The sequence below is a fragment of the Rhinolophus sinicus genome, linkage group LG04 (assembly GCF_036562045.2).
Source record: "Rhinolophus sinicus isolate RSC01 linkage group LG04, ASM3656204v1, whole genome shotgun sequence".
In the NCBI taxonomy this organism is placed as follows: domain Eukaryota; kingdom Metazoa; phylum Chordata; class Mammalia; order Chiroptera; family Rhinolophidae; genus Rhinolophus; species Rhinolophus sinicus.
Window position 1 is genome coordinate 98,941,969 of NC_133754.1, and position 6,259 is coordinate 98,948,227.

Below are 6,259 nucleotides of genomic sequence, written 5' to 3' on the forward strand. Positions count from 1 at the left end.
GAAGACTGGTGTGCCAAGTTTGTGTGGCAATTAGAGCTTCCCTCCCCCTAGTTACCTTACGTTGACGCCAACCTCCCTATGGCTACATTCCCGCTAGGGCTTATACAGAACTTTCAGAAACGTCATTTGTATTTAATAAAATATGTCGTAAACGTCTTCCTAATTATTTTGAGTCGGGAGTACTGCCCCTGTTTTGCAGGCGAGCAAACAGACTCGGGAAGTAAAAGGTGTCCCTTGGTTCCCAGGAAACGCGGCAGGCGGGCCCCGTCTGAGCGCTGGGTCCCCGGAGACAGGATGGAGATGGGGCCGGGACGTGCACCATTCAAGAAATGTAATTGAAGGGCTCCAGACAGGTCAGCAGTTATGTGCCGGGGAGAACTCAGTAGAGCAGCTCTCAACCTCGGTGCAGCCCAGTGGTCTGGTTTCTCCCCTGTCTGTCTTTTGGGGCCTGGCCCTGGCTTCCGAGGCTGCTGACCGCTGTCCCTCCGTCGGACTATTGGTGCCAACCTCCTGCCCCTCTCGCCTCCTTTTCATAGGAAACTCCTGGCAGAGTGAGAATTTCCAGTCGTGACTTAGTACTCAGGGAATACTTGCATTTATCATATGACAGGAAATTACATTTATTGGATACTTGTAGTCCCGCGGAACACATTGTTTTATTTATTCTCATTAAATAACTCAAGTCAGGTTTCCTTTCATTACAAATGAGGAAACTAGTTTATCTTTAAATCATTGAGGAAAAAGAGACCAAGTCTAGGTTTCCTCATCAAGTCCCAGGTCTGTCACATTAGACACAGTATTTGTTGAAATAGTGACGTAAACCCAGAAACAAGTCATTTCTGTGACCCAAAGTCCAAGGTTAGTATTTGCACATTGGCCATTTCCAAGTGAAACACGAATTAAAGATTCATTTTATTCCACCCAAGTTATTTCTTAATACCAAGATACAAGTTTGCTTAGTGGAGATACGAGGATAGAGTGACTAGCATAATACACTGGAAATGTTAGGTTCTCAGTAGGTGCCCACACCTCTAGCATTTACCTGTGCATCTGCCAGGCACTATTGTAAGCCCTCTATCAAGTGATTTCTTTTTCAGGACAACCTTATTACCCCATTTCATAGGTGGAGAAACTGAAGCGTAAAGAAGAAATTTGCCCAAGGTCACACAGCCAGCAGCAGAATCAAGAATAAAACCCCCAGGCAGTCTGGTGCCAGAGTTGGTGCTCTTGCTGTAAAGTGTTCTTTACGCCACCAAAGTCCTGAGTGAAACAGTTGGGTACAAATCTGTGAAGATTTTAAGTGACATGTGTAACATTACTTGAGTTTAATACCCAAACTAAGGACTTGAAATTTGGTAAGATTATGATTTGACTAAACCCACACCAAGTAATTCCTGGTAACTGGAGTCTCTGCCAGCATCCCTTTTGTAGCCCCCTTTTTGAAAGCATATGTGTCCAGAGTAAATGACTTGGAAAGTTTTCTAGACTGCCATTGTCGGACGTCTCAACAAAAGGAAGTACTTGAAGTATTCCTGCACGGAGATGAGCAGAAAAGGGTGGGGTTAAGAGACGTGTCCTCAGATAAAAGTGGCTTGTTTTTTTTCATCTCTTGAACTCTGATCAGCTGCAATGAGACATGGTAATTTTTAAAGAGTTATTGAGAGCCTTGCTTTGAAGACCCTTGAGTAAAGATAGTAAAGCCGGCCACTGGCTCTTCCAGGACCCCTTCCTGTATTTATGGCCTCTACTTGCTAAGGCACACTTCTGGGTTTGGGGAAGTAATACTGTGTTTCCCCGAAAATAAGACCTAGCCAGACAATCAACTCTAATGCATCCTTTGGAACAAAAATTAGTATAAGACCCGGTCTTATTTTACTATAAGACTGGGTCATAATATAATATATAATATATAATATATAATATATAATATATAATATATAATATATAATATATAATATATAATATATAATATATAATATATAATATAATATAATATAGGTCTTATATTAATTTTTGCTCCAAAGGATGCATTAGAGCTGATGGTCCGGCTACGTCATATTTTGGGGGAAACACGGTATTAACTATGCCATAAATTCTCTGTAAACTGTTTGATTTCATATGTGTATAGAATATGACTCTCAGAAGTGTATAGCGCTTTCCAATTGTTACTGCTTCTACCCATAATTTACAACAAACAAAAACCCAAACTCAAAAATACTCAAATCCTGGTAACTCTAAAACTTCTACCACAGAGTAATTTCCACGTGAACATCTATGGTTGGTCCCAGAACACATTTTCTCTCACAATGTATATACTGGTGTTTTGCTCTGATAAAGGATTAAAGGCTATGTTCTGTCCCTCTCCTTGCGTGTTAGCTTTCAAAGTACCCCCTCTCTCCACTGGCATGGAGGGAACCTTTGAAACAGGGAGGCGTGGGAGACACAGTTGCTTAGCCTGAGGTCATTGAGGTTCAAAGTACATGTTCCACAAAGTATCCTATGGGTGATTTCTTGGAAAAGTTATTAACACATTAGGGTGTGTCTTTATGATGCCACAATAATTGTAAGAGACCAATCTTAAAATAGTCAAAATCCTGTGCTTATTTTGAAGTTAAGTTGATGTGGCAAAGTGTGTATAGGTTCAAATATAAGCATATTCTTACATAGTTGTTAATGGATTGTAGTTAGTTTATATACCCCCTCCTCCATTCGATGGTAAGCTCATATCAGGGTAATTTTGCTAAAGTGGGAACTGAAGTCTATTATGTGTAAGATCCTGTGTAGTACCAACTAAATCTAGCTGAGAGCACTTGTCTTAAATGGCAGCAACTTTCTTCTAAATGCCAGTTTAATAATGGAAGGTCCACACTCTCCTGAGTGCGTGTTTAGAAGCTTGTTAAAAGGGATGTAAACAGCAAGGTGTGCAGGGGCGTTGAGTGTGAGGTAACTCATTAAAAACCTGAGTCACTCTCAGCCCAGTACTGTGTGTCTATTCTCATAACATCTGAAAGCTACAAGCCTTCTTACTGAATCTCTATCCTCAGGCAGAACTGATTAATCCATTCCAATCCTAAGCATCTATCTGCTTTTTAAAAAAAAAAAAAAAAGAAAAAAAAAAAAGAAAACTCCAGGCAAGGAGATTTAGCTCATTTGAGTGTTTGTAAGGACTTAGGGAGTGTTTTCCTTTATGTAACCTAGACCATCATGTGGCTACTTAATGCCTCTTCTGTAGAAGAGCTGGAGAACAAGTGGTCACCACATCTGTGTTAAAACCCTGCATGAACTCTCAAACTATTCGTAGATTCAGAATAAATTTATGATGTGTAAGATTTCCCATCACATGAGACTCACGATTAATCATTTCTCTTGCCAAAAAGTGATGGCACCAATTATTAATATGTGGTGGTTGTGAATGAGCAAACTAAATTTATCTAAATTGAAGGACGTATTGCAATGAATTTTAAAAGAATCTTTATGTCTGCTAAATAAAAGTATACATGAAGATGAAAGAGTATTTATCTGTGAAAAGTCTGGAGCAACTGAATGAAGCAGAAAAGAGGTTCAAAAGTCTCCTTTGCAAAAACAGTAGAGCCATGTGTTTCCATTTCAAAGGTATTGAGTTTTGGGGTGATTCAGTTAACTTTGGTCATTTTGAAACTCTTAATGAGAATAATTTCCATTGCCATCATAAGACGTCATGCAGAAATATAAAAAGCTAGTACATGTCTTCTAATAAACTACTCTTTCAAAAAAAAAGCTAGTACAGGGAACCTTACAAAATGTACAGTGTTTACAATGGTGTAAATAGAAGCAAAACAAGACCAAGTTATCAGCATTTTACATTTTAAATAAAATCCCATAATGTTTTTAAATGCCCATATGAGATCTTTGAGTCACCAGGATATTTAAGGAAGGCAGGACTGACAGCAAAATATAGTGTTAGTGATAAAACAAGTTTGTACTTTCACTATTTTTTGTTTTTGAGAGAAATGAAATTAAAGGCAAATTAGTCCATTTCGGAAAGTTCCTCAAATGTGGAGTTTTACAAGCTTACTGTAGGGAAGACTTTCCACTGTATGTTTTAGTCATTGTTTGACTGCTTTCTCCCCATCCCCCGAAAGTTGCTGCAAAGATTTTAAAGGCTGTTTTGTTGGCAGCCTAGGATGCATCTGTGACCTTACCAAAGTGGAAGTGAAAGCTCTGTTTTCTTTCTTTCTTTTTTTTGCAACAGTAAATCTACTAATTTTACAGTCAGTTGAACAGCAATAGATTAATTTGTTTAAAGTCTGCATTCACAAAGAAAACCTGAACTTCAGTGGCTTGAATGCCTGAAACGGCAGTGGGATGGTTGACGAGTAGACATCCCAACAACTTGCTCTAGGAGGCAGGCCTTCCACTGTCACCTGCTCCTCTGTACAGGTGCTGACCCCTCGGTCGATTCGGGGTAGCAGGAAGGCTGGGCCTTTGTGTGCCACAGAGAAGGCTTTTCCAAGGACTGGGCCAGTCTTCTCCAGCAGCCACAGGAAACAGAAGAAAGAAGAGGTCAAGGGCCACCGCGAGGGTCAGAATGGGTTAAATTTAGTTAACATCAGAGGTTATAGCTTTTAACAAGAGCTTCGAGAAAACTTCTTCGAAGATGCAATTTGTTTCTTCTTTGTCAGCCATTATTATTATTTTTTTTAGCCCTATTGATAGTGACAGCTTAACAAAGTTTTTATAGGCTAGAGGTTTTCATCCTTTTAGAGAATAAAGGACTGTGCTCCTTAAAAGAGGTGCAGGTGGGTGAGTTTATAAAGCTTTCATGATTTTCAAATTGGGAACTTTAAAATAGACTCCCTGCTTGGCTAAGTCAAAAATAAGCTGTGAGAGATGTTGAAAAAAAAAAAAAATCCCCCATGAAAGGGATCAAATTTCTAGAAGCTTCTTTTGTATGGTTTACTTTCAACCATTCTAGCATAGATTTTCCCATTTGTTATTTAAAATCACCAAAGAGGCCCCTCTTAAGTTTCCATATGTGTATTTTTCAAAATTTAGAGCATAATACTGGGCAGAACCAGTTGTTTCTTGCATTTCTGTGTAAGTGAAAAAGATGGCCACAGATTTCTGTACATGTCCTTTATGCTCTTCTCATTGTGTTACCCCACATTTTCTGTTCAAGAACTAACCTGTTACAAAAAATAGTTCTTTTGAAAGAGAGTTGTGGGGACAGAGCCCCAGAGAGCAGTTTCCAGGCTCTCGGCCTCACGTGGAGGGGTGCTGGCTCGGGTAGTAGATGGCCGTCAGCTATGGCTAATTGGCCATCAGCTGTAACCCTTGAGCCATTGGCCACTAATATAACTGCTGCGGCTGCGTTGGGGAGTGGAGTGGAAGAGAGTCGAGGGAAGTCAGAGAGTCGGTCAGTTGGCAGAAAAGCAGACAGCACGTCACATGTCATGTGAATCCAGCCTCCAGTGAGACTATAGTGCAGGGGTGTCCAAACTGCGGCCCGCAGGCCAACTGCAGTCCGCAATCCATTGTTAATTGGCCCACAGCAAATTCCAAAAATATATTTAGTTTACTTAAATAAACCAGGTGAGGCAATACGTACTTCACCTTGAGTGAGTGGCCCGGCTGTTTGTGTATTTTACTGTATATGGCCCTTGGTAAAAAACGTTGAAAAAAGTTTGGACACCCCTGCTACTATAGTGGTATGACTCCCCTACCTATGGCTCTGTGGATGTTCCTTTTTGGCCTCACCATATCCTGTGTTCTTGTGTGGGGAGCAGGAGCTGAGACCCCGCAGGCCGCCCCGCGTGACAAGAGTCATGTAAACTCTAGCTTATCAATTGAACATTCACCCCTTCAGATTGGTGCGATTACCTAGGATGATGTCAAGTGTTTTGCATCATATGAAGGCCTCATGTATTATTTAGCTGCATTTCTACAATAAATAAGAGGCCCATCTTTTTTGAATGGGTTTATACATTCATTTAGCTGAGGTTTTAGATGCTGAGCTTACCTTTCCAGGAGCCATGTTTCCTACCTGGTCAGCAGGGTCAAAGTAATCTGCACATTTAAGTGCTGTGCTATAATACACATTTGACATGTTTGTTTCAGGGATAGTGAGGACTCATTATTATTTGGGGAATAAGATGTTTTGTATAAGAGAATATGCCAGGTACCGAAGCTTACCTCTCAAATGAACACAAAATGTCCTACTTATATAAAAGTATTTTATATACTGTATAACAAACTTTATTGCTTTCTGAAACACAGTATA